We start from the raw sequence: 26,829 nt of genomic DNA, 5'->3' as shown, positions 1-26,829 counted from the left end.
GAAGAGCATACTGTTGGTATTATTTTCCTTTTTTTTTTTTTTCTTTTTTCTTTTTTGGAGTCTTGCTCTGTTACCCAGGCAGGAGTGCAGTGGCTCAGTCTTGGTTCATTGCTTGGAACCTCCGCCTTCCAGGTTCAAGAGATTCTTCTCCTTCAGCCTCCCAAGTAGCTGGGATTACAGACATGCACCACCATGTCCAGCTAATTTTTGTATTTTTAGTAGAGATGGGGTTTCACCATGTTGGCCAGGCTGGTCTTGAACAACTGACCTCTAGTTATCCACCCTCCTCGGCCTCCCAAAGTGCTTGGATTATATAGATGTGAGTCATGTTGTTATTATTTTCATTTGCAGCTATAAAATGGTACTTCTTGAAAAAGACTGTAAAATAATAAAACAGTTTATACTTAATTACTGTGGTATAATAATAGGCTTACGCTATTTGTTAGCAAAGAATTGATGTTATTTGTTGTTTCTTGGAAATGAAAGGGAGAAACTGGTAGAGAATATTCCTTTCTAATAAATGGATTATTCTCTTCTACCCTGTTCTATTAGACAATATTATGTCCAAACAGTTACTTAACTCCATTTTTCACATTTCACACAGTTGTATGCAAGATCCAGATTTGAGTATGAAATCTGATACCTGGGTGGGCAAGTTGAAAACAGCATTTTGATGTCATTAGATAGGAGATATTGTAGACATTTTATCCTAGAGAAAGTCTGTCCTTTATGTAGAGAGATTTGTGTTGGAATGAGCCAACAAGGCCTATGCAGTCAATTAATATACATCAGTTTTCTATTAGTATGTAAGGTCCTATAGTCACTGTCAAGAAAAGAAAATGATACATGAAAAGTGATCTTTGCCAAATGTATCCATGATTATGCTAATGTGGGTAAATTATTTCTGTTTTACAGTGGGAAGGATTGGTAGCTCAATAGTTTGCTTTGTTTAAATGATTTTATGTGGAAGTGTTGAGGATCTGAAGAACTTTTGGCATCTGGTACCAAAAGGGGGCACTGCTCTCTTGTAACTTAAAATGTAGTCCCAGAACTGTGGGGCTTTTGGAGGCTAGTGACTCCAAAGAAAATAGGCTAGATGAAAGAAAAACTTATTTACTTCATCCCATTGGGGGTTTTTCTTGCCTTGGTTCTCCTGAAGAAAAGATAAATATTCGGCTAAAAATGTTTGTTATATACCCTTGGGCTCCATTGGCATATTCCAAGCTGTTTTTGTCAATCATATAAATACATATTTAGACAATTTCTGAAACATTTCTCATTTCTCATAAAGAGAGAAGTTAATTCATCTGGTATATCATATTCATATGCATGATGGCTTTCTAGGGTTGTGTCGTTTCTTTTCTATGGCTTCTCTTGTCTCGCACCTCTTCAGAAAGCACCCTCCCTTTCTTATTTTCAGTAAATATGATAATTTTATTTTTAGGTGTATGGAGCATGAAATGTATGTATGTGTGTGTGCGTGCGTGTGTGTGCACACGCACCTCCTCGAGATAGAGATTGAGAGAGAGAGAACAGAGAGATTGATTAATTGGTTGATTGATTTGTCAGTTGGTTATGTTTGGAGTTTTCCTAGAAAGTTTTCCAACTTTTGGGAGGCTGAGGCGGGTGGATCACAAGGTCAGGAGTTCGAGTCCAGCCTGGTCAAGATGTTAAACCCCGTTTCTACTGAAAATACAAAAATTAGCTGGGCGCTGTGGCATGCGCCTGTAATCCCAGCTACTCAGAGGCCTGAGGCAGGAGAATCTCTTGAACATGGGAGGTGGAGGTTGCAATGTGCTGAGATTGCGCCATTGTACTCCAGCCTGGGTGACAGAGTGAGACTCCATCTCAAAAAAAGAAAAAAAGTTTACCAGCTGTTCTTATTGGCATATTTGAAAATTTAACAAAATCTCATTAAAGTTCATGGATTTCACTGAAATCTCTTATTTTTATTAGATAATCAGTAATATTATTAAGTACATATAATCTGCCATCCCAATACTTAAAAATGTTAGCACTTTTTCTATTATGTTGCTAAGAATGCCACAATTTCTTCCTAATATTGGTGATAGGTGTCTGTATATCTGGCTTTGTTGGAAACCACTTGGCTAAATATTTAATAAGGTGCTTATTCTAAGTGAAAGATAGGGAATCTTTATTATATTATAGAACTACCCTGGTTTCCTGGCCTATGGACATGTATTGAGATGGCTGCACGTTATTTAGCAGGCAGAGATAGGTTCTGTTTTAATTGATTTTTACCCGTTGATGTTGTAACTTCATTAGTAGATTGCCTAGTATTAAACCATTCTGGGATTTCTGATGTAAACTCAGTTGGACATGGTTTATTATTGTTTAATATGCTGTTGGGTTTGAAATATATTTCATCTAGCAAGATTGTTGATACCGAATTATAGTTTTCTGTTTTGTCAGCTGGTTTTCAGGTTTTAGTGTCAGAGTTACTAGGCCCATCACTTGTGATTATACAAGTTGCACATTGCCATCTATAATATTGTAATTTTTATAGTTATTATGACAGTTTTACAAAGGAGGACAGTAAACTATCTTGAGGAAGGGACTTTTTAAAAACCATATTGACTTACCATATCAGCTAGCAGAATGTAGCATTCTAAAACAGGTTTTTAAAAAAAAATCCATATTTTTCCATTCTTTCAACGTTTAAAAGAATCTACACAAAATATCATTAAGGTTTATTTGACAATAGCTGTTTACTTAAATTTCTTCTAAAACTGTTGACCTCTTTAGGGTTTATATATTCTACTCAGCTGGGATGATCTTTTAATTTCATTGAACTATTAAAATTTATTCTTTAACAACCAACTATACATAATATTATTTATAATTCTTTTACTCTTTTTCTGTGTTTTTCATCCATCTTTTGTTATTTTATCATTTTCTTGAATATTGAGATTTGCCTTTTGTTTTCCTCTTATTCGTTCCTTCTCCAAATACCTTTGGCTTTATTTACCAGAATGTAATAGTATTTTTGAAATTAATAATTTTTTTAATCATTATTTTTTTCTCTTGCTTTCCTTAGATATAATTTGTTCACTTTTTAAACAGCTATTTGCATTTAATATTTAGCTTTCTCTTATTCTTTATTTTCAAAGACCTTTTTGGGTAGTTTTAAAGTTGCTAATTTACTGTAACATTCAATTTGGAGTTGAACTAACTAGCATATGTATGCTGGACTAGCATGTGTGCTATCAGTGTGAGAATCCTTTGGAAACATTTAGCTTGACGAATTGAAACACTGGAATTAATCTTAAAAAAATCTGTATTAGGATTGCATTGACAATGCCTAGTGTTTTAAAATGGTAGTTTGTTCTCTAATTTTAAGAGCAGTACATGTTATCTATAAATATTTGGAAAATATGGAGAAACATGCTTAGCTGTGTAACAATTACCCTAAAATTTAACAACTTAAAATGACAAACATTAATTTTCCCACACAGTTTCTGAGAGTCAGGCATCTGGGAGAGGTTTTACTGGGCCATTTTTGGTGTGTCTCTCCTAAAGTAGCTGTTAAGCTGTGGGCTGGAGCTCCTGTTATCTGAAGACTTGACTGGAGCTGGAGGACCCATTTCAAAAATGGTTCACTCACATGGCTATTGATTGGAGGCCTCAGTTCCTCACTGGCTGTTGGCAGAAGGTGTAGGTTTTTTGCCATTTGGGCCTCTTCTTGCTTCAGAGTGAGTGATGCAAGAGAGAGTAAAGTAGAAGCTACAATGTCTTTTATGAACTACTCTCAGAAATTACATACTGGTTGGATGCGGTGGCTCATGCCTATAATTCTAGCAGTTTGGAAGGTTGAGGTGGGCAGATCACTTGAAGCCAGGAGTTCAGGACCAGCCTGGCCAACATGGTAAAACATTGTCTCTACTAAAAGTACAAAAAGTAGCCAGGGGTGGTGGTGCATGCATGTAATCCCGGTAACTCAGAAGGCTGAGGCACAAGAATCACTTGAATCTGGGAGGCAGAGTTTGTAGTGAGCCGAGATCATACCACTGCACTCCACCTTGGGAGATAGGCAAGACTCTGTCTCAAATAAATAGATAGATAGATTAGATAGACAGACGACAGACAGACAGACATACTGTTCCTTTTGCTGTATTCCACTGACCCTACTAATCAACCTTGATACAGTGTGGGGCATAATGACACAAGGGAGTGAATGCCAAGAAGGTATCATTGGGTCATCTTGAAAGCTATCCACCACACACACAGCAGGACATAGAAGTTATTCTTAGGTCCACACCACTGTGGATCTTCTAGGTTTTTCTTTTCCCTTCCATAGCAGCAGACCATAAACATTTCTTATATTATGAAATAGTGTTCTAAAATGAGATTTTTATATGTTTGCTTAGTATTCATTGTGAGGGCATGCCAATTTATTTTACCAGTCTCTTAATGTTATTTTATAATTAGGTTGTTTTGAGTATTTGACTATTATAAATTATAATATTTTCTTCTGTGAAAATCCTTAAGCACATCCGCTGCCATTTACCTAAAATAGATTCCTATCCTAGAATGTTATTCCTGGGTCAAGACATATAAACATATTAAGGGTTTTTACACATATTGTCAAAATATACTGCAGAAATTTGTACCAAATTTATATTACTTTTGCCATAACAAAATGATGCCTAACTTACGTGCTTTTCAATACTAGGTACAATATTTTTAAAATACAAGGAGCCTGATAAGAAATATAGTATCCCATAGTAGTTTTAATTTTTTTTTGTTACTAATAAGGTAGGGGAGCTATTTTGAAGGTCTCATTCTTGAATCTATGTAGTATTTTTTGTCTTGATTTTTAAAGGTATCTTTATCCTAATTACTTTTAAAGTTGTAATTAGTTCTCTTTAAAATATTTATATTTTGCTTTCTTTAAAAATATATTTCACTGGATGTTTTCATTAAGGCTATACAATGGGAGTGGTTCAGTAATGAACCTGGAAATGTTGAAAAATAATTGAATAACTTAAGCACTTTCAAAATACCAATTAGTTAGATGGTTACTAAACTAAGTTTCTCTAATTTATATTTTATTGATTGAACATTTGCTAGAATAATGAGTTAAAAAGTGAGAAGATGCTTTTTTTTTTTTTTTTTTTTTTACTTTGGTTGTAAGCCATCTGCCAAAATTTGGTGAGTGTTGAGGAGCATTTGTCAAGGAATGAAATCATAATTGAGAGTTTTCTAGTTGAAAAAAATAATAAAAACACTGTCAGTGTTTCCATGTCATAGAATGAAAATGACTGTTATTACTTGAAAAGTTTTCCTGCCCAGGACTTTCATATAACTGATGTTCTGTGTGTTGTACAAAAAAGAAAAAAAATTAATTTGCTGAACAGTTTTCTGGATTTCCAAAAAAATTTATTTTGGTGTTTGATGTTTTCATAATAATTGGTTTTAAATTTGAAAGTCGTTAAGTGGGTTCAATAGTGAGAGTGGGTAGAATATGAGGATACACATTGTGTATCCTCATTGAGCAGAGTGTGGCAGGGAGACCTTGGAATAAGTCCCTTATTTTATAGTCAACTCTGTTACGTGCTTTGTGGCTTTGGTCCTTTCAGCCTGTTTTCTCACCTGTATAAAAGGAGTACATTTTGTCAGATTTACCAGATTATTTTCAAAACTAAGTTTTATAACATACACATAGTGCCTGGCTCACACAAGTGCATGATACATGTATAAAGCAACAGGAATAGCTATGGAAATGTGTACTATTCTTAATGTAAGTAGTTGGAAAGAGAGATCTTCGCAAGACCAAAACAAAATGAAAAATTCAGTGATTTATAGGTGAACATTAAATTTATGCTATAATTCTGACCAAGAGTATATGTGATGTGAGGGAGGGGAACAAATATTTACTTTTTGTACCAGTGAATAATTTCATAATTATTACATTGCTATAAAAGTTTGCTGGAATATTAAAAATAGCATAATATTAGCCATGACTATTCAGAACTGAAGACCATGCCAAACAAAGCAAGCCATAGCCTAATAGTATGAATACAAAAATGAACCCCATAGACGTGATGAATTCTGTGGAACCAGCTCTAAGTGTATAGATACATAGATATTCATGATTTCACGGTGGGAGGCTGATGATGCATAGGTTTGAACTGAAGTTGAAGAATGGGTTAGTTTGAGCAAGAATAAGGGAGAAGGAGTGTCCTAAACCCGGGAATAATATGAACACTTATACAGAGACAGATAACCACATAGTGTTTTGCTGTGAGTACATTGACCTAACCTGGAGAATCTGTGTTCAGGATGCAGTATGGATAGGAAAGGTCTGATCAGATTACTGAGACCCTTAATTGTCAGGCAAAAAAGATGAAGCAAACTGTAGACCATCACATGAAAGATTTGAGGAACTTTTATGTAGAAGTGATGCAGTGCCTCTGTCGTACTTCGGATATGGGATGCACTCTGAAAGTGAGCTCAGTAACCCAGGAAGAAAGCAATCAGATTCCAAACACTGGAAGCATAATTTCTCACTTTTTTCCTACTCAAGAAGCTTTTAGTAGTGTTATCTTGTTCTCTTATGAATATACTGTTTTAAAAAAAGAAATTAAAATGTAACATGGCTGTTTCTTTCCATTGGTTGACCTCACTTTTATCTTTTATTTTAACACGTTAAATAAAAACCACATACTTTGAATATCATATAATTATAATTCTACAGTGACAATTTCTGTAATATTTTGCAATTGTATTCCTTTTTTTTTTTTTTTTGAGATGGAGTTTCGCTCTTTTTGCCCAGGCTGGAGTGCAATGGTGCGACCTCAGTTCACTGTAACCTCTGCCTCCTGGGTTCAAGCAATTCTTCTGCTTCAACCTCCCATGTAGCTGGGATTAGAGGCATATGCCACCACATCTGGCTAATTTTGTATTTTTAGTAGAGATGGACGGGTTTTCACCAGGTTGGCCAGGCTGGTCTTGAACTCCTGACCTCAGATGATTCTCTCACCTTGGTCTCCCAAAGTGCTGGGATTACAGGTATGAGCCACCACGCCTGGCCCAATTTTGCTTTCTTGGTGTGTTCCCTACGAATTATCCGGGCTACAGACATGCTAGAAAGGGAGTAGCATTTATGAAACCCCTACGCTGTATTATGCATATAAGTCTCAGCATCCCATTTAGTCTTTACAGTATCCTTATAAAGCAGTTGATGTTACTCCTATTTTACAGATGTGTACACTGAGCTTTAAGAAAATTAGATGTCTGGTAAGTGTTGGTGCAGAATGCTCTGCTTTGTAACATGATGCTTCCTGAGAGAATCTGGGGAACGCACAACTTTTGGCAGGAGAAATAGGACTAAACTAAGAACAGTAATGTTAATTTTTTCTATGCCTTAGAGATAGGGAAGTTAGTCTCCCTTGGAGGAATCCAAGTTGATCTTTTCTGAGGGATATAATATCTAGTCACAGGGCTGTTCCTTTGCTTCCTGAGGAAGTGAAATTCTTCACGAAATTAGGTGGTGGCCTTCCATATTTAAAGATGTAGTTACAGCTTGCTTTAGTAAAAAATGTTAAAAACCTTAGAAAATGCAGAACATCTGATCTCAAAACGATTCTGATACCCTTCATTGATGAAAAAAAAAGAGCATCTTGTTTTGTTTCTACTATAGTGATCATGAATTTTCCATGTCATTCTTGTTCCTGAAAGAAATGAATTAGTTTGCTAGTAGTGGGTCAAAGGTAACTTTCTCCTTTTTAAAAGTATGATGAAAGGTGCAAGTTTTAGATGTATGGGAAACTTCTGAGTTTCTACATTATAAAGCACATTTTTAAATTTAAATTATGTGCTGCCTAATCTAGTTTATAATTCTTGGTTTCAAACACTAATGGAAATGTTACTTGCAAGTTAAACCCTGAACTGAGAAACATGCTTTTCTTTATTCGTTTATAAGTGGCTCTTCTAATTGTAGTTCTTTTAAAAAGGAAGTTAACACTTAAGTATCTATTAATTCTTGACAAGGACCTTATTAAACCTAAGCAACCTATTTTCAAAAAGGCAGGTAGCTATTAGCATTATGTGAGAATCTGAAACTAGGAAAGCAATTATTATGAGTTTCTTAATATTTTATTTTTCCAAAATAGAAATGTCCCTATTTTTTCTTATTACAAAAGGAATTGTTAAATGCTTAAAAGTACTGAACAGTATACATTAAAAAGTGAATGTTTCCATAACATTCTTACCCCATCCACATGACCACTGATTACAGTTTGATACATGTTTTTCCAGAACTTTTTCTTTGCAAATGTAAACCTCTATTGCTGTCTACATATTTGAAACATTTTAAATGGTATTGATTATACTACATGTAGTATTCTTTATTTTGCTTTTTTCTTATTGAAAACTTTTGGTGATCTGTTTCCCCTTCTAAGAACTGTAATGACAGTTCTTAGATTATTGGTTTGTTTTGCTATTTTAATAATAGTATAAAGAAATACCTCTTTTGTAAGTTTTTGTATACTTCTCTATTTCCTTAGGCTAAGTTCTTACAAATAGAACTGTTAAGGGAAAGTTAATACATATTTTAATTTCCATATACATTCATAAACTGCTCTCTAAAAGGTTTGACAGATTTATTCTCTCCTCATTCTTGCATGAGAAAGTCCTTTTTTACTCACTCTTCTTACAATAGTATGAATAACAGTTTTTGCCAGTCAGGTGAGAAAAAAGAAATGTATTTATTTGATTATTAGTGAAGTTGAGAAGAATATCATATGTTTGTGGGCCTTTATATTTCTCTTGGGAGCAGATTGTTCATGACATGTATCTTATTTTTCTTAAGAGTGTTTGTTTTTTTTAGTAATTTAAAGAGTTTTTAATATAGCCTTTGATTGTATGTTGTAAATATTTACAGACATTTTCTTTCTTTTACCTCTTGTAACATTTGTTTCACAAAATACCTAAAAGTTGACATATTTACAAGTCATTCTTTTTTGCTTATGGTTTCTGGCTTTTTTTTTTGGATGCTGGGGTACTTTGTGTGTATGTTTTTATTGAAGCCTCACAGCAACCCAATGAATAAGACACTTCAGCTTCCTTCTATAGACTATAGGTAAATCACTTATCCAAGGCTACACAGTTTTAAATGATAGCGCCATAACACAAGTACAGGCAGTCAAATATCTCCCTAGGCCCAAGATTATTAATAAAACAATATAATCTTCTGTCTTGTTGCCACTCATTTTGTTTTCTTTTTTAATTGTTAAATATTTAATTCCTGTGGAGTTCACCTGTTTAATTTCATTTTCATCTTATACTAGTTTATATATGCACGTGTCTACACATTTATTATAATATTTCTTTGTCAGTAAAACATTCTTTAAATTATTCTGGTTTTAGAGTAATTTTTATATCTAAGGGAAAGTCTCCCTCTTTATTTTTCTCTTTAAAACTTCCCTTGACTATTCACACATATCTTTTCTTCCAGAATCAACATGTAAAATTCAGTGTGCAAATTCTCCTTTCAAAATAGTCTGTAATTGCACTAATTGTAATTGCACAATTATTGTCATTACAATGTTGACCTTTCTATTCAGGAAAATGTTATGTCTTTTCATTAACATTTTTAGTAAGGCTGTACAGTTAACTTCATTTAGATTGTGGACATACTACTGTAGGTTTATTTGTGGGTTAAATTTTTTTTTAATATATATTTTATTGCACTTTAACCTGGGTTAAATTTTGATTATGCTCATTATCATTCAAATGTATGACTGTATGCCATTTGGACAGTGAGCACATGTTGACTCATTAATGTTTACAAAGTCAGTGTCCATTTTTATTAATATTATGCTAGTTCGTGTCCTCTTTTCAGACATGCAGTATTAGAGAGTGAGGAATGATTTTAGTGTCTTGATGGCCAAGACTCTTCTTAATCAGCTGTTGGTGACTGAAAATCCAGTTTCCTTTAGATATGATTCATAGTTCTTGGCTGATTCAAATTCTGGATATCAATTTAAAATTGAGTTTAAAACCATAGTGGTCCTTAGGGTACCAAAATTTTTCAAAATTGAACTGAAAGTCACATAGCGCCATGGAAATAGGCAGAAAGTCACATTTAAATTCTTAGCACAAATTAACCTCTGCAAACAGGTTTGTTCCCTGCCCAACCCCCAATCCCCCCACCACCACCCCCGCCCCCACCATGGGTGCTTTGGCCACAGTAGGTTCTGGGAAGTGTTCAGTATTCTCTTGAGATTGGGAGGCACAGAAACATCACACACATTCACATCTGTACTGTTCCCTCCATTACTGCTTCCTATCTCCGATCACTAAGAGAAAGGAGGCCTTTCTCTACAAAGCATGACCAAGGACTGTAGAATTAGAAGTTAAATGGAACGTATATAAGAAATTGACTTTCTAAAAGAAATACAAGAATGTAAAGTAATTACAGTAATGAAAGAAGGCCAGAAGAAGGAGAAAGGATAATAAAGAAGAGGTAAATAAGAGGATGAAGAACATTGAAGCTTCCCTTTGTCCTCCCCAAAAAAGCTGCAGAGGAAGTAGAAAAATACAGTGAAATTTAGTAAAATTGACTGATACTTACAGACATAGTTGGATTAAAAAAACCCTCACTGATCCTCTCCTTTAAACTGCTCAGTAGCTAAATAAAGAACTTGTTGCTTTCTCTCTCTTTAGCAGGCTTTTCCAGTAGTGCATTTTGAAGATTTCTTCATAGAACATTAGGATATTTTACTACCTGACTGAAAGTGAATAAACAGAACTGGAAGATTTCTGCTTTGCACATTTCTAAAGCTTTATTATATCCTTATATAGGTAAAGAGAGAAGTTATACACTGAGTATGCCAAAATGACCACATGCTTCACACTTGCACTACCTCTTTTTATGAAGCTAAATTTGGAGTTTTCAAAACCTCCTGTTTAAAAATACATCCCAAAAGACTTCTGCTTATTGCACATTTTGTTCCTGTCCAGTACAACTGAGGTTTTCATTTATAATTCTTTTTGGAATGTTTTTCTTTTTGTCATAAATACAAAAGGAAGCTATTGACATATAATCCTTCATTATGTTTTATGCAGTAGCATCATAATTCTCAAATTTTGGGAATATATATATATATACTTTCTTTCAAGTCTAGAGACAAATCTTACAAGAAAGTTTAATTATGTGTTCATGCATATACATGGAATCTTAAATATAATTGAATGAATAAAAATTAAGTTGCCACAAATTAGTTTATGCAGACATCTTTCACTTAAAAGATAGTTTGGAGGACAAAAAATTCACTGACAGGTTTTTCTATTATATGATTTATATTTTCCTGTTGGAGTTCATTATAAAGTTACAGTTTCATTTTATCGAAGGGAAAACTTGTGCCTTGATTTTTAAATAGGAAGTCATATTCAGAAATACATTAGTCCTTTTAAAATATCACATTTAAACATAAAATAGTAACCTTATAAAATTTATTAGCAATCATACTTATTGTTTTCTATTATGCTCAATAAAAATTGAAAATTAAAAATGAGAGTACTATAAACCCTCAAAATATAATAATCTGTCTCTCCCAATTATACTCATAATGGAATTCATTAACCCAATATGAATTTTCCAAAATGGAAAATTAACCCTTCCATTTTCCAAAATGCTACCTTGCCTTCTCTCCAGCTATCTTGAAATATACTTATCCATAACATATCTATAGTTTTTTATATGTCACTGAGTAAGATAAATTTAGAATATGTGAAGTTTAAGGCTGAAATGTTTTATGGAATTGTTCTTTAAACAGTTTTCTAAATGTGTGATTTTTCTCCAATAACATAATGGAAGAAAACTATCTGCAGGTTAGTGAATTCTTAGTGTCCTAGGTCATCACTTTCTAATTTAAGATTATACATCTAGAAAACCTAATTTTAGAAATATTAGATCTAACATATTTCTGGGATTAAGCATTTGAAGGATTTCAAATAGAGCAATGACAGAATTGGATTTATGTTTTGAGGGGAAGATCATTCTAGAATTAGAAATCTAATATTCATTTAAAACAAATTATAATGCCATTAATAGGAAAGTTTTTCTTTTTTTTTTTAAGACAGTCTTGCTCTGTCACCCAGGCTGGAGTGCAGTGCCATAATCTTGGCTCACTGCAACCTCTGCCTCCTAGATTCAAGCGATTATCCCACCTCAGCCTCCTGAGTAGCTAGGACTATAGGCGCCAGCCACTTCATTTGGCTAATTTTTGTATTTTTGAGTAGAGATGCAGTTTCACCATGTTGTCTAAGCTGGTCTCTAACTCCTGTACTCAAAGTGATCTGCCCACTTTGGCCTTTCAAAGTTTTGGGATTACGGGTATGAGTCACTGTGCCCAGACTATTGGAAACTTTCAAAGTATATCAGATTGATGTCAAGAGTCTAAAATGTGTTAAGGTAGAAGACACTGGATTGAATTTGGAAAAAAGGAACACATTAAGTAGCTACAGTTTAATTGGTCATAATTGCAATGACAAACAGTGGATAAGATGAAAGTATAGACATATGGGATCTAATTATTCATTTATTAATTCAATAAACAATATTTATGAAGCTCCTACTATTGGCCAGGTGCTTGCTGGGTTACAAGGACTACATCAGTAAGCCACATGACATATGTGTATCTGCCTTTTAGAGCCTACAGACTATCACCAAAGACAGTACATAATTAATTATAATTTAAGGGGTTTAAGGTTCCAATAAAAACCACTCCATGTTCCTACCTGATTTCTGAACATACTGAGAAATAAAAAAAAAAAAGAAGTATGACAGCCAGGTAACACAAAATATCACCTTTAGACTGCTATAGCTGATACCGGAGCATGTTTCTTGTATCAAGGAACAAATAAGCTTTCTAATATTTTTTGGGATTAGTGGACAACTGCAGGCTCCCCTGCAGGGAGAATATCTGACCCCAGTGAGACATATAGCACCTAGAGGTTGAGCACATGCTCCCTGTAGGTGAGCTAGCTCCCAGGAAAAAAGAAAAAAAGGACAGAAGAGGCAGACTACCTGTTGCCCTTTTAAAATCTACCAGGTCAGTCACTCCTCCTTTTATGGAGGATGAGTAAGTGTCACACTAGTATGCTCCTTCCATATGAAAGGAACTCAAGGAGTGAGGAAGAATCATTCCCGCCCATAGCAATAATAAGAATGTGTGTAAGAGAGTTTATGAAAAAGGAAGTATGGAATATGGTGGGAACATAGCCTAGCCTAGGGGTTCATTGGCAGTGATATTTCAGTTGAAGGAATAGGGAGTAAGATTGAGGAAGGCGGGTTTGGGCAAGAAGAGAGATAAATTAATACATCTGTGGACTTGACGGCAATTCAGCGTGGCCAGTTACAGCCTAGACTAGGAGACAGAACAGAAGCTATAGAGCAGGATATGCAGGCAGTGACCAGATCTAAGAGTGAGTTGTGAGTCAAATTCAGATGATTAAAGGGCAATCAGAAACATTTGAAGGGTTTCAAATAGAGCAACAACAGATCAGATTTATGTTTTGAGGGGAAGATCATTCTAACTGTAATTTGGAGGGGAGCAAAGCTAGAGAGAGGAAGATCTATTAGTGGAATGCAAGGAAAGGAGATTTGTGGGAGGGGATGTGTAGATTAGTATAGTTTTATAAATTTTGCCCTTGAAGAGCAAGACATTCAAGTAAAGTTGTTAAGAATGTTAGATGAGTGCATAAACAAAAGCCTTTCCGCGAATGCCTTTTATTTGAAATACTGATCAATGAGTTTATGTTAAAGCCAGGGTAGCTGTAAATTTTATTAGCCTTCTCCCATTGTGATAGAGACTTTATAATCCTTCTGAGTATTTTCTTTAGTTTTCTGATGAATCCACTTATTTAAATAAAATTATTCAGCTAAAAAATTTTTGAAAGAATATAAAAATTCACTGTTTACTACAAGATACTGTTGATATCTGGTAAATGTTCTGGTTGATGGGAGGAGAAGGGAAAGTTTAAGTTCATTTTTGGGAAGATGCAATTCCATTGAAATTGACCTTGCTAAAATTGTATGATCACACACAAAGTGATTGCACAGCTAATTTTTTTTTTTTTTTTTAGTTTCTACCAATATACAACTGTTTAAAGACTGGACTATTTCAAAAGTTAATAATTTGTTATCAACACTTTTAGGTGCAGATAAAGAGCCTGGAACCATATCTGATAAAACCCTTCCCAATTTACATGAGAAAGGCTTTGGCAAAGGTAATCTTGTGCTGCTTAGCTGAAGGCCCTTCAATATCAAGTAACAATGTAGCCTGCTGCCTGCTGTAATTTTTCCACTATTAGAAATATCATATTATTTTTTTTGCACCTTTTGTGTAAGGTTATAATAGCGTCTAAAGATTTTCTCCTAATATTTTGAGAACTTTTGTTGGCATTCTTGGTTTGAAACAGTGTGACCTGTTGGTGCTTATCGGATGAATTGTATTCTTTGAGTGTCTCTTTTTCTAAGCCACTGTGCTAATACACTTTTTATTCATTTTGGCTTGTGTTATAATAATTATGTTTAACTCTCATGGCAATCTTCTTTAGTCTATAGATGCTCAAAAGATTTATTTGCATTTCTATCCAGAATCAATCAAAATAGATTTTGCTGGAAATGGCATCATGTGAATTTAGTTTCTTTAGCTTGCAATTTTTAATTACTGTGCTTTATCTGGTGGAAATGTTAATGTTTAGTGGCAAAATAATTGTAAACACTGTTTAATAGACCTCTTGTCACAGACAGTTTCATAGAATAAAGGTGGTGGCTTAATATTCCAAGAATTACTGTTCCTATTTGAATTTTGTTATTTCTCTTGTTGCCAATTGATTTTTTTAAAGAAGAAAACTGATCCCAGAAGTAGATAACCTTATATTTAATTAAAGCAGCAAAACTTACTGAAAATGATGCATAAAACTCAATATTTGTGGTAGGTACATACTCCTTTGATTAAAAGTTATCTTAAATACCATATCCCTGAAAATGCAGTTGTACCCATTCAACAATCTTGATGTTCTGTATCACTGTTATAAAGGAAATCCATGACATTTGAGAGCAAGATTCTAGAGAAAAATAGGCAAATTATGTTTCCTTCCCCCCAGTGAAGTTGTCTAGAAAGCTCCTGCAGGCGGGTGAGACTAAGAAGTGAGAAGTTCTAGTTTCTGAAAGGAGCTGCAGTTGAAGGACTTTCTTCTTAGCACATTTTTAAAAAAGTTTTTACCCCTTACCTCGCTTTGGTTCTCAGATCAACACCAAAATGCATATGATCACCTTCTTCTTGTCTTTATGCTTTTAATAGGAAGAAGCCTGGAATTAGCAATACAATTTTGAACTCAGGAAGAAAGTATAGCCTGAGAAAATTAGGCTGACTAGGGTAAAGTTTGCAGCCTTCCAAACTAGTCCTGTTATCTTTTTAAGTTTACGAGGTAGTAAAATGGAACCAACATTTTTAACAGAATACAGTTGTGTGAACCTGTCATTCTGAAAAGGACTCTATGTGTGCTAAGATCAAAATCCAGCATGGGAACCCATGCAGATGAGGATCCAGGTTTTGTGGGTTATGAGACTTACACAGTTCTGTGGGGCCCTCTTTAAGAAAAAGAACATGGAATTACAAATACAAAATTAGTGAAAAGATCTCAGAAGGGGCCGATGCAAGGAAAGGGCCCTGTGCTTAAACCTCTTTAATTTGTAGTAAATTCACTTCTAACCTCATACATAAATCTGTATTTAATAAGTTACATTGTAAATTGATAATATAGCTAAATATTTTAAAATGAGATTGACTGTCACATTCTTGAGAAAACCTTCCCTGATTGCTTCCTTTGTAATGCCACTGTGTCACATATACATGGTGTGATAATGATCCATCTACTCATCTAATTAATTGTTCATTAGATTCTAAGTTGCAGGCTGGCTAGAATGTCTTGCCAAGTGTTGTGTTTCCTGTGCCAGGCACAGTGCTTAGAAAATTGTAGTTGTTGAAAGGGGAGTGCAGGATACTGGAGTCACAACACCTTCTAACACATTCCAGCAGCAGCCTCAGTGCCATGCCTGATATGCCGATAGGTGCCTCTAATGCTACTACATGCAGACAGAGTTTTCATCAATCATATGGACAGCAGCTGCCAAGTTCTCTTTTACTTGGTGAATTATGGATGGCAAAGATGTCTTTCAACTATGCACAAAAATTGGGAAAGAACAGGCTAGGAGTCCACCTGTCAGGTAGGAAGGAGTGACTATAACAGGTCTGAAGGTAGAGTGAGGCACAAAATGCCCTCTGAGGATATTTTACTTGTCTTTGAACACCTTTGAAAATTTACTTTTTAAGACAATTAGATCAAGGGAAAAAATCGTGGAAAGCATGATTCAAAGATCAAATTCTTCAATTTGATGAAGTCAAGCTTCATCTAACTGGGTCATTGATTTTAAACCAGAAGCCCATTTACTGATTTTACAGCAAAGTATTTAACTATATCTACAAGCCATCCTAATAAATATGTGATTTCTGATGAATGGTGTCTTGAAGTTAAACATATAAAGAGAGAAAAATACTGGCGTTCCCTCTACTCCCCACATAATTGTATTATTGCTTAAGTTTAGTGTTTAGAAGACTTAAGAATGATGGGTGCAACAACGGATGAGGATCTACATAACCATGGTGGATTATTTTTAATACACAGAAAAACATAGGTTAAATTCTACAAATAATGTACTTTCTACTGCCAAAGGAGAAACATCCTAAAACAAAAAACTTAGGGGCTGACCGAAGAAAAAGCTGGATGAAAGATATCTTAACCAGCTACATAATTTATAGTGCCCAATGAAAAATGAAAATGTGGGAATCCTGGTTAAAAATTATTAATAATTTCAAGTCAGCAACAGCAGAGCATTCAACCAAGTGTGGTGCTCTTCTAAGCTTGGTCCACAGGTCGCGTGTCCATGAAACTAGCCCTTAAAGACGCCTTTGCATGGTTCATGAGAGCTGCTGTCAAAGACCTTATTCAGTATGTAATCTGATGAATTGCAAAGAAAAATTCACATGATAAATTCCTCTTTGTTCTCAGCACCAGAATAGCATTTATCACCCGAAATGACCTATTAGGTTCCTGCGATTGAGCAATAGAGAACTACCAGAATTAAATGTTGTGCTCAGATGAGGTCATTTTGCTCAGTCTGGGTTTTGGGATACCATTTCCTTGTTGTTATTTGACTTTGATTTTATATGCAAAGTTAATGGGTTTTAGTCTTTGTGTTTTAAGGCATCTCAAATCCTTTTTTGGAAGTAGGGACAGTGCATAAGTAAACAGAACTCCTAAAAGTAGTTTTAAAACTTGATTTTAAAAGCCTATCATCAACATTATTTACTGGATGCAGTAATAGCTCTATTAATGAGATTAATGCATTCCAACAACATAATTATTTGTTAGAGACTTCATAACTACAGGCAGAAATAATCTGGGAAGCAGAAGGATGTGTTTCACATAAGCAAGAATATACAACAAATTTTAAATACTGAGAAAAATATCTTTGTCTTAAGCAAAGCTTAGGCAACTAAGGTTAAAGGAGGTGAAGGTTGGTGCTCAGTTTATACCTGGAACCCAAAATCCACTGGGGGCAAGCTTAGAGTGAGGGACCTCCTGGCAGACAACTTTTTGCTGTGGTAATACAGGCTCACTTCAGAAAATGTAACATATGCTCGTTTATTCCCTGAAGTTTCCAGCAGCCTTAGCCAGTGTCCCAGAAGAGTAAGGAACCAGTCTGGCCTTACAGTGTGCATTTGTGCATTCTTCCCCAATCATCCCACAAGCATTAAATTGGATTGCCCTTTAAGCAGGGTTGCTATGTTCAGTTGTGCAAGGTTTTTCATTGCATAGACTCACTGGGTGATAGGCAGTGGCATCTGAGTTTCTCCTCACTTTATGGTGATCAAACTGCATCTCCTCTCAAGGGGCTGTGCTCGTCATTACACCAGCCCCAAGAAGAGGCACTATATGGGCTAGTGTTTAGGACTACCTAAGTCAGCTAAGTAGGCTTGGTAGGCAACCTAAGAATTCAAGAATCCCTTAAAGTGAGAAAATGCCTTTCCTATTAGGAATAGAAAAACATTGCCAATTAGGGAGCTCTAGAAAGTGAAAATATTTTGAGTTAATTTTAAATAGGAATGAGTACTAACTAGAGTGGAATTATAACGGTAGTCTTCTCCACTTTTTGATAAGATTAAGGGATGTGAAGGACCAGAGCCTCTTTGTGGGAGTTGGGAGCTAGGAAATACAGAGAATTGATGCAAAAGGAGATAATGTTTCTCACTACATTGGCTTTGGTTTAGATATGTCCTTCCTAAAGGATTAGTTAATTTAACTATTATTGGTAAATGTTAATTGAAGTATTACTGGATTTGAGTGTAATATTCTCTAAGTTTTTCTTATCCTTTGGTAAAAAGTAAATCATATTTGTATTCTACTGTTAAAACTAATGAAAATGTGAAATCATACATGTAGACATGGAAAGATACAAACTGAAAAATCAGTTAATATTAATCTCATTTAATGTTTTTGTAATATTAAATGAAAACAAATTATTTTTCATTGAATGTAAAATAATGAGTGCATTTGTGATTTTTGTTGCTTACTCATTATGAGACATTATATTTAAGCACATAGAAAATAAGTGCACTTTCACATTTAAAGCTCTAGTGATCTTCCAGTTGGAACTTACACTGACATAACTGCCCTACTTGGGGTTGTCTCCCTCCTTGATTCCATGAGGCTTGGCTGCCTTCTCTCAATATATGTCAAGTGACTACCTTGTGCCAAGTTTGATGCTAGAGGATCCAAAACCAAAACCAGAAGCTCCCAGGGTTGCAGTATAATTAATATGGGGTCTAATTATAGCCTTTTAGTATAGTCTGTTTCTTTCCTTGTTACTGTAGAACCCAGCACTCCCTCACATGTGCCTTTTAACCAAGTTTGTCCCAAGCCTCCACATCTTGGGAAAATTATAGACTTTTCTCTGTTGCTTTCTTTTCTGTAAAACCTTCACCTGTTCCCCTAGCTGGAGCTAGTCATTTCCTCCCTGGTTTTTCATAGAACGCTTCAAATTTACTTTTCTGTCATAGTTATTTCTATTTGTGTCTTTATCCCCCACTAGATTTCAGTGTCTCTGTAGGCATGGATTCTAATTAAACCTTGTATCTCTATTGCTCATGATATTTGCAAAATGCATTTCTCATAGTTGGTACTTACTCAAAAAATAGCATACTACATTAAATCAGATTGGATTACAATAATGATTTGCATTCTACCAGTTCAGGGACACAAGTTGTTGACCCCAAATGCTGTAGAGCCAGGGTGAGCTACTGTCAGTGTTCTTAATTCATGTTTACTGCATAAAGGAAAATTTTAATGCCCTTTACCCAATTCCTGAATAAATCCACTATTACCATTTTCTGCTGCCCTTTCTAGTCTGCTATATATGCAAACATCATTTCCACGAATTTATGAGCATGGGCTCATACTAAATAGTTTTGTGTTCTGTACTCTTCTCTTGGATATTTAGGAGACTGAGTTAAACTAAAGGAGTAAACAATTTTGTCTGTAAGTATATACTTCTGAAAAATTGTTGCCCCCAAACAGCCTTTAAATTCTGAGAGAAGCATGTCTAGAGGTTTCTTATCAAGCTTCAGAAAGTACATTCTGGTGAACATTTCTAATGGCAGGTCATAAACAATGCCCACATACATAAGGGGATCACCCAAACTGGGCTTTTCCTGCAGTGAAACAGAGTATTGAATAATTTGAGATGAAATTCTAATTATTTTAATGAGATTATTCTGCTTCTTGGCATATCAAGCAATTTGTTTTACACCTTTACTCATTATTTTTCATTTTTGAAGACGTAAATAGAAGAGACATGACAGAATAGGAGTCCTGTTTCATCTCTTAGACCATTAATTATGCCAAGGCAGTTTCAGGACTGATGAGACCCCAAGAGGAATGAATCTTTTCGGGTCTTACTTGGTTTAACAGATTTCAATCTTTATACTTCAAACAAGTTTTCTTAGAAAACCATTAATCACTAAACTATGGATTAAATAGTGACAATAATGGAAATATAACCAAGAACAAATTGTTCATGGTTGGTTTCTCCAAGGATTTGACAGCTAATTTATAAAACAAGTTAATTTTGTACAGCAGGACTTTTGTGACTAAAGTAAAATTGCTTTGGCAAAAGGTTCAGCAGTATTCTGTAGCCTGTGGGGGAATGGAGCATACACAGACCTTCATCCTTCTTTCTTGATTCCCTTTCTTTGCTACTTTTTGCAAGATTTCAATTTGTATACCTGTCCTGACTTGTTGCCAGTATGTGCCCTTAAAACAATTACTAAGTTTGCTAGTATAAAAGGCTCTGAAATCTATTTTATTTTGTCAACACAAGGTCCACATTGGACAGCTTTCAAGACATACTGCAGGAAACTTGGCAAAGAGGTAAACCAAATTTTTTTTCTAACTTTGGTCTTCATTTATATAGTCATCTGCATCAGTAACATTCATAGTTTCATAATCCGAACAAACACTGACATAAAATATGTAAGGGTCGCTTTCTTAATCTGGCTTTCACCTTTGTTGGTTCTTCAGTTTGCCTAGCTGGGTGATCTGTGTCAGATTACATAGTTGTGAGAAAGTACAAAGGGAGAGCTTTATCCCTTCCAGACACCTGTTATATCAGGGAGGCAGTGTATCAGGTACAACAGAGTCCTGGTAACTAAGCCTATGCTGGGAAAAGTAGGGCCAAGACCAAGAATGCGTCTTGGATGCTTCTTAGGTGAAGTCTTAGGTGTAATTGGGGAACATAATTATATTTAAAATTGTGAATAACAGCAAAAAGCAGTGACTGATATATTGCTAGTATGTAGAAGGAAGAATAAGTGTTATGGAAGTTTAGAGAAGAGGCAGGTAGGCTAGCGTGGCCAAACTAATGTTATTTCTCAGAAATTGAACTGACAGTTTTCCTTATTTGTTCTTTTCATTCATTCATTTATTTATTATTAATGATCTTATTAATAAAAAGCAACTAACATTTATTTAGCTGTTTAGGCACTGAGGATTATATGTACAACTCATTTAACATGCCACTGTTTCTCAGATTAGGAAGCTGGGGCATAGAATTTGACCAACTTGAGTGGAAGAGGCTGGTGAGAAAACAGGTCTGTCTGACTCCAGAGCCTGGCTTTTAACCAACATGTCCTATTGATTTTTGCCTAACATTTGCTGACAGCTTGTCAAGTAGTAGGTTCACAGAGAGAGCTGGGACATAGAGACAGTGGAACCAAATCCCTACATTTCAGAAACGGGGCCATTTGAGAAACAACAGAAGTAAGTTTGAAGGTCAAGGATTCTGTTGCAGGGCAGTGATGATAGCTTCTGAATTCAGGGGAGGCACACCTACAGGAACGTTTCGAAATGGAGAGAAGGAAGTTAATGACCATGTGGTAGAGGACTTTGAAAGCCAGAATGTGAGATTTTTGTTTCATCCATAGCTTCACATGTCATCTTAGGACCTTCTATTTGGGATTCCCCAGAGCTTGTGCAAAAGGCCTTTTCTAGATCCTTTGCCCAGAACTCTTTATAATTTTTTAAATTGCGTTTTAGGTTTTGAGGTACATGTGAAGAACATGCAAGATTGTTGTATAGGTACATACATGACAATGTGGTTTGCTGCCTTCCTCCCCATCACCTATATCTGGCATTACTCCCCATGTTATCCCTCCTCAACTCCCCAACGCCCGCTGTCCTTCCCCTAGTTCCCTGCCATAGACCCCAGTGTGTGATGCTCCCCTCCCTGTGTCCATGTGTTCTCATTGTTCAACAACCACCTATGAGTGAGAACATGTGGTGTTTGATTTTTCTGTTCTTGTGTCAGTTTGCTGAGAATTACGGTTTCCAGGTTCATCCATGTCCCTACAAAGGACACCAACTCATTGTTTCTTATGGCTGCATAGTATTCCATGGTGTGTATGTGCCACATTTGCCCTGTCCAGTCTAACATTGATGGGCATTTGGGTTGGTTCCAAGTCTTTGCTATTGTAAATAGTGCTGCAATGAACATTTGTGTGCATGTGTCCTTATAATAGAATAATTTATAATCCTTTGGATATATATATCCAGTAATGGGATTGCTGGGTCAAATGGAATTTCTATTTCTAGGTCCTTCAGGAATCGCTACACTGTCTTCCACAATGGCTGAACTAAGTTACACTCCCATCAGCAGTGTAAAAGTGTTCCTATTTCTCCACCTCCTCTCCAGCATTTGTTGTCTCCAGATTTTTTAACGATCGCCATTCTAACTGGTGTGAGAGGGTATCTGAATGTAGTTTTGATTTGCATTTCTCTAATGACCAGTGATGAGCTTTTTTTCATATGTTTGTTGGCCTCATATATGTCTTCTTTTGTAAAGTTCTGTTCATATCCTTTGCCCACTTTTGAATGGGCTTGTTTGTTTTTTCTTGTAAATCTGTTTTAGTTCTTTGTAGATTCTGGATATTAGCCCTTTGTCAGATGGGTAGATTTCAAAAACTTTTTCCCACTCTGTTGGTTGCCGATTCACTCTAATGATTGCTTCATTTGCTGTGCAGAAGCTCTGGAGTTTAATTAGGTCCCATTTGTGTATTTTGGCTTTTGTTGCCAGTGCTTTGGTGTTTTAGTTGTGAAGTCCTTGCCTATGCCTATGTCCTGAATGGTTTTGCCCAGAACTCTTGTTCACATTCTTTTTAGTAGCATGGTTCTGAAATTTTCATTTTAAACAAGTGCCCTAGGTCATTGTTACCCCATTTGATGTGAAAATTACTGCTGCCGATAAAGGAGTACATATGCTAAAACACCATATTCGTTTATATTTTAATATGTTTTGCTTAAATGAAAATATTTTTGTGTAGTATTAAAAAAGTAGCTTTTATCGCTATATCAAAAACTATCACTTTATTAAAGTTTACCTCAGGTATATTGGAAATATACCTCTGAGAGGCCCAGTGTGTCTTATAGACAGTGGTATTCTGGTAAATATTTTAACAACCAACTCTCTGAAAATAAACAACACACAAGTTTTTATTTGTAGCATTTGTTGATTTCAAGGTACCAACTTAATGTCACTGAACATGGGGTTGGAAAGAGATGTACACAGTGGGTTCCAGTTCCCCACTGCCTAACTGCCTGTGAGTTTGACCAGTGAGTGACTGGCAGTATTAGAAGTAAGTATTTAAAAGAACAAAAATTGTATGTATCCAGGTTTTATAAACTTTTAACTACTTAGGATGATGAGAAGTTATTTGTATCATAACTTAAGCTTAATATTTAATTAATTTCAAAGCATAATCTCATACATTACCTTTGAATCTTGGAAATATTTTGTGAGATTGCCATGGTAGGGAGGATATTAGCTTTATTTTGTAGGTAAGAAAACTGATAGCAAGTAGATGTAAAAAACTTTTCTAAGGTCACATGGCTATTAAGAGACAAAGACTGATTACTTCTAGTCATTTTTCTTCACTGTATACTGGATCAATACTATTTAACAAGCTACAGGATGCAACCAAAGGGAGCTATGTGTGCAAAATGAAAAGATACTGACACTGAGGATATAGCAAAACCATAATTTGGGTGTAGTAGTTGAAGTGCTTCTACAACTGCACATTTCTTTGGATTATACTATATGACTCATCCTCTACTTAAGACAGGTAGGATACTCATTCCACCTTCGCTGTGTAACCAGACTTTGTTTCGGATACTGGTGATGGTTGTGGGTTCTTGACCTCCAGCCTCTTAAGGAAGTAGTGGTGGGGCCACTTCAGGTGGACGGTATGCTCATAAAGTGAATATCGGACCCAAGAAGAGTTGCAGAAAGGTGATTTTATTTAGTAGAGAAAAGAGAAGAAAAGGAGAAAAGAAAGGCTTCCACAAAGGGATGTAGAAGGGGATTCCAGAGGGGAAAATCCTGAAGAGAGCTCCCACCGTATCTGAGGCAATTCCAAAAAGCTGGAAATCCGGCACAGGTGAGGGAGCATGGACTTTTATCCTGGGAGAAACCCCCACCTTCTCCAACACGCTGGGCCAATGAAAGGAGTTCCTTAGAACTTCCACTGGAGTGATTGACTTTTAGTTTCTTTTCGTGCCTGCGAAATTCAAACATAAACTGTTGAATCTCCCGGATGGAGAGAAATGGGAGCGGGGCGTGGTGCCGGGAGATTCTTGCCCTTAAAGCTACACCCCTTCATGGACCTGGAAAGAGAACACATTCCCTCAATTGGAGTTGTTTTGTTGCAAAAGCAGAGATGATAAACTTGAGAGAGACAGTTCAGACTGGAAAAAGACCAATGAGGAGCCAGTGTCACCTGGAAGAGACCTATCCTTGTCCCAGTGGCTCTCATTGCATGACCTCTGATTCCTTTTGCAGCATTAGCATCACCTAGGAATTTATTAGAAATGCAAATTATTGGGTCCCCACCCCAGATCTACATACACTGTGGGCTGTAATCAACAGCCTTCCAGGGGACTTTGTTGCTTCCTGAAATTTGAGAAGAGCCCTACATTCCCCTCTGACCCAGAAACCCTAGAGAGGTTTGTGGGATCTTAAAGAAGACAAGACATGGGTATTTTATTCCAAGTTGACAGAGTTTAAATCAGAAGTAACTGAGTAATCACTAATTAGATAGCATTTACTTGAAGTGACTCAATTAAGTTGTCTGCTATTAGCTGGAATTGGGGGTTTAAGGTAGGAATTAAGTTCAGTTTAAGGAAATTAAAATAGTTACACTTCATACATACCTGGCTTTCTAGCTTATAAAATAGAATTTTCTATGTACACTCTGGATGCACTTGCAATTTTGTCCTGGAATGAACTAAACAGATGAAGTGAACAGACCTTGGTATCTCATGTAGTGTCAAGAGGTAGTTCATACACTTGGCTAAATTAAGACTCATGATGTACTGCTGTGGAGATGGGGGGCAGCAAAGCATTTGAATTGGCAAGCTGTGGCAAGATAGGATCCACGTATTTTGGCCTTGGCCTTTGGTACCATGGACTCTGGCATCCTACCCCATGGCCTTGACTTCCCTGACCTGATTGTACTTAGTGCTTCTCCTGCAGCTTGGCAACATGCATCATGGTCTTAACTAGGGCTACTGACTCATCCCAGTTGGCTTGAGACTTTCTTACTTTTAACATAGAAATTCCAATGTCCCAGGAACCTCTTAGTTCTGAGCAAGCCAGGAGAGTTAGTAAGTCTGTTTGTATCCCACTTGACTTAAGACCTCCACTGGGTGTTTTCTTTGCTTTTTCCACTGGAGTAGGCTGGTCCCACATCTTTGGCAGGCTGGCAGTCCCAGCTTACACTGTTGTTAGGGAGCTGCCAGGGCAACTGTCTACAGAGAATTGCTGTGAAAGAGTCAACTTTTACTTCTTGCACATGTAAGATTTGTAGGAAGCATGATGAGAAGTTATTTTTAGGCTGCATTAAGTATTTCTTACTGATGTGGAATATCTAGTCACATGTAGCTGACATAGTAATTTAATAAATTTCCAACTGCAGTTTATTAAAGCTTGGAAACATCTTGCTATGGAGTGACTTCAATTAAGAAAAATCACTTTGGGTGGAATTTGAAAGCTTGGCATGGTACTGGGGTATTGGTTATTTGGAATAAATGGGTGATACCTCAAAGCGAAATCTTAAGAAAATTAATCCTGGTATATGTGGAATAAAATAGAGGGATTATGAGGTATGGAGGCTCATGGGGAAAACACATGTTAGTCTAGGATTGAGGTGATAAAGGCACACTAGGGAGTTAAGGATCAGAATGAAAGGAAATAATATTAAAACATATTTTGAAGGAAGAATGGATGAATTACTGAGCTGGGTATTTGAGGGAATTATGACATCATTAATGAAAAATAGACAAGCCCAAATTTAGACAATTGGAATGAACCAAACTTTAGGACTGGTAAGTGTCAGAAACTCAGATGACTTCAAACAGTTAAGGATTTGAATTAAGGCCCAGAAGAAAGGTGTGGGCTGCATATGTTCATTTGTGAACACCTTATCAAAGGTGACGGTTAAACATTGGAGGTGGCATAGTATTCTTGCATCATTGTGGTAGGTGATCATCAAATCAGACAGCTGAGTTGAGTAATGTCAGTGGCCATAAATCTTTTGTTTGGTCCTTAATAAATTTGATGTTATGAAATTAACATTTATTCAGGATTTTATTGTTGTTCCTTATATGCTATTTTAGCAGTGAAATTTCAGTGAACCAATTAAAACAGTGAATTTGATTGAATATGCTAATGAAGATCTTCTAAATTAGCTTTTAATAATAAAAACTTCTACAAGTTCTCAGGAGATAGTTTACTTCCATGATGGTAAGGAAATTAGAGCTGGAGAATACAAAAAGTAGTGCGGTCCCTCGATTTCTATAACATTTACAATTTGGAAAGCATTTTAATATTTATTATTTTATCTCTGACCAAAACCCTTTGAAACAGGTGGCTTTATTGCTTATTTATAGATAAGTAAACTGAGGCTCAAAGTAAGTGCGTTGGTTGCAAATGCATATAGTAGAATCTATCATAACCACATCTGATTGTCATTTAGTTCCTTGACCAATGAACTTTCCACAGTGCCATGATTGCTAGTTGCCACACATTAACACTAGTGTAGTGGGAGGTTGATCCAGTATTTCCCCAGGACTGTGTAGATTTCAGAAGCTTTCCATGACATGCCTTCATTAATCAGAAAGATAGAC

At 35.8% G+C, this 26,829-nt stretch overlaps 1 protein-coding gene and 2 long non-coding RNA genes across 14 annotated transcripts in view; 2 read left to right on the top strand and 1 right to left on the bottom strand.

Moving 5' to 3' along the window:
* Positions 1-26,829, top strand: part of HDAC9 (histone deacetylase 9) — an 898,499-nt gene that overhangs the window by 121,779 nt on the left and 749,891 nt on the right. The gene's annotated exons all lie outside the window — the stretch shown is intronic.
* LOC116557247 lies at positions 275-10,958 on the bottom strand. 2 transcript variants are annotated; one of them, XR_004271440.1, is made up of 3 exons: positions 10,598-10,958; positions 1,118-1,153; positions 275-378 (listed from the first exon to the last, which is right to left on the bottom strand). It is a non-coding gene; the product is annotated as an uncharacterized LOC116557247 (long non-coding RNA). The 2 variants fall into 2 exon arrangements; XR_004271441.1 differs by lacking the exons at positions 275-378; positions 1,118-1,153 and adding an exon at positions 5,427-5,613.
* On the top strand, positions 4,023-25,304 carry LOC116557244. The gene is made up of 3 exons (XR_004271437.1): positions 4,023-5,502; positions 20,683-20,686; positions 25,293-25,304. It is a non-coding gene; the product is annotated as an uncharacterized LOC116557244 (long non-coding RNA).

The sequence above is a fragment of the Sapajus apella genome, unplaced genomic scaffold (genome assembly GCF_009761245.1).
Source record: "Sapajus apella isolate SASKATOON/1434 unplaced genomic scaffold, GSC_monkey_1.0 scaffold19, whole genome shotgun sequence".
In the NCBI taxonomy this organism is placed as follows: Eukaryota; Metazoa; Chordata; class Mammalia; order Primates; family Cebidae; genus Sapajus; species Sapajus apella.
The sequence above is the reverse complement of the archived record's forward strand: the minus strand, read 5'-3'. Positions and strand labels throughout refer to the sequence as shown.